This window comes from Mustela putorius, unplaced genomic scaffold (genome assembly GCF_011764305.1).
Source record: "Mustela putorius furo isolate JIRA1106 unplaced genomic scaffold, ASM1176430v1.1 tig00000857_pilon_pilon_pilon, whole genome shotgun sequence".
NCBI lineage: Eukaryota > Metazoa > Chordata > Mammalia > Carnivora > Mustelidae > Mustela > Mustela putorius.
Window position 1 is genome coordinate 111,407 of NW_025421497.1, and position 2,509 is coordinate 113,915.

At 44.8% G+C, this 2,509-nt stretch overlaps 1 pseudogene; it reads right to left on the minus strand.

Moving 5' to 3' along the window:
- Positions 1–1,314: 1,314 nt before the first annotated feature.
- On the minus strand, positions 1,315–2,254 carry LOC101684461 (annotated as a pseudogene).
- Between the last annotated feature and the right edge of the window lie 255 nt (positions 2,255–2,509).

Genomic DNA, 2,509 nt, shown 5'->3' on the forward strand with positions numbered 1-2,509 from the left:
CTTCCACTGTCATTGGGAATGCAAGTTGGTGCAGTCACTTTGGAGAACAGTGTGGAGATTCCTTAAGAAATTAAAAATAGAGCTTCCCTAGGACCCTACAATTGCACTCCTGGGTATTTACCCCAAAGATACAGATGTAGTGAAAAGAAGGGCCATCTGTACCCCAATATTTATAGCAGCAATGGCCACGGTCACCAAACTATGGAAAGAACCAAGATGCCCTTCAACACGGACGAATGGATAAGAAAGATGTGGTCCATCTAAAACAATGGACTATTATGCCTCCATCAGAAAGGATGAATACCCAACTTTTGTAGCAACATGGATGGGACTGGAAGAGATTATGCTGAGTGAAATAAGACAAGCAGAGAGAACCGATTATCATATGGTTTCGCTTATTTGTGGAGCATAAGAAATAACACAGAGGACATGGGGAGATGGAGAGGAGAAGGGGGTTGGGGGAAATCGGAGGGGGAGATGAACCATGAGAGACTGTGGACTCTGAGAAACAATCTGAGGGTTTTGGAGGCGCGACGGTGGGGGGGAGGTTGGGTGAGCCTGGCAGTGGGTATTAAGGAGGGCACAGATTGCATGGAGCACAGGGTGTGGTGCATAAACAATGAATTCTGAAACACTGAAAAGAAATTTTAAAAATAAATTATAAAAAAATACTGACAAATTAATAATCCTCTGAAAGAAGTGGCACAACATATGCCTTTTCTTTTTATATTCCTTATTTTAGAATTTTTTTTAATTGGATGAGAGGAAGGATGCTGGCTACGAGTCTGATTCAAAGGGAAAATGGCCTAACTAAAAGTGACAGTCTTTTTTTTTTTTTTAAAGATTTTATTTATTTATTTGACAGACAGAGATCAGAAGTAGGCAGAGAGGCAGGCAGAGAGAGAGAGAAAGAGAGAGAGGGAAGCAGGCTTCCTGCGGAGCAGAGAGCCCGATGCGGGGCTCGATCCCAGGACCCTGAGATCATGACCGGAGCCGAAGGCAGCAGCCCAAACCACTGAGCCACCCAGGTGCCCCTAAAAGTGACAGTCTTAATGGTTTTACTTTAGTATCAGAAAAAAAAAAAAACCCACTTTGATACAGGAAAATAGGAACTTACCCTTCCTTTATACAAATGGTGGACTCTCTCTGCCACTTGAAAATTTCAGGGCAGAAGAAATTGTGTTAAGACCTTTACAAAATAATTCTGATAATTTTCTTCGTTCTTACGTATTCACCTTATTTTTTTTTTCAATTTGAAAGTGGTCTTTTATTAACTGACCAGATTACAGAAATAATCCTAGTAGACACCTTAGTTCATCCTAATAACCTATTGATCCGCTCTTCCCCGTTGCCAGCATCTCCACCTTCTGCAAAGCGGGTGGTCTTCTACTTCATTCCCCCACTGTGGAGAAGATAATTGAAGGTCTGTAAAAAGTTGCTTCTTTTGAAATGTCTTCCAATGGTATAGATTTCAGGAATCAGATCCTCTATGCAGATGATGCCCCGGTTACTAAGAGATGGAATGATCAATGTGTTATCTGTCAGGGCAATCTGCTTCTTGTTGATTTTGCCATAATCACGTTTGTAGATCAATTCATTCATCAACTGCAGGGTTGGGTCCCCCCATGCTCTATATGGTTCCACAGTCCTTAGCCTGTTAACTGTAGCCCTGCTGAGCTTAACAAAGTTGCCATTGAAGATCTAGTGAAGGCGTAGAACTCCTGCACCTGTTGAACCCTGGGGCTCACAGCACTGATACCTCTGATCCTGCTGATACATGCTGATTTGGGCTCCGCCGATACCAAGAAGCTGCCCGCTCCTCTGCTAGCCATTCGAATCTCAGTTCCTCCCACCGGCCTATACTCCTTACGGCAATGCTTAGCTTTTTCATAGATAGGCTTCTTATGGACTCACTTTAAAGGAGAACCATTTGTCATTTTCCCTAAACTCCTTCTGCCCTTTGAAATATTTTTATGTAGCCTTTTAGGGCCTTTCGTCTGTTATCCAGCAGGCTGTGATTCTCTATGCCCACTCTCTAACTAGGCATGTGTGTCCTCAAACACAGGGTTGCGAGGGTCGCAGTAGTAATCACTACCCTGTTACTAGACAGCCAGTAATTGCTGCAATAAAACGAGGCATAAACGTTCAGACGGCACCTTGTCCTGGCTCCGCAGTTTCTGCTCCTGAAGGACGCTTCACCCAGCTTTCCGTGGAGCTCCACTGAACCGTCTTCCAGAACCCTGAACTCGGACATTTCTAAATCCTGGGGCTAGTCCCTTGGGCTCCACTGGAGGGACAGAGCTATGCGAACCAGGAAGACTTTAAATAACACAGTCTTTGAGCTGGGTCAATGTGGGTCCCCTTGAGTCCTGCACCGCTCCCCCATCGTTCTCTCCTGGACGCTCAGAGCCCTGGACAAAGGAAAAGTGTGCAGCAGATCACTGCCTGCCCTTGCATCATGGGGATGCGGGAGCCTTTCCCCAGCCCCACCTTGATAATAGAAATTTTG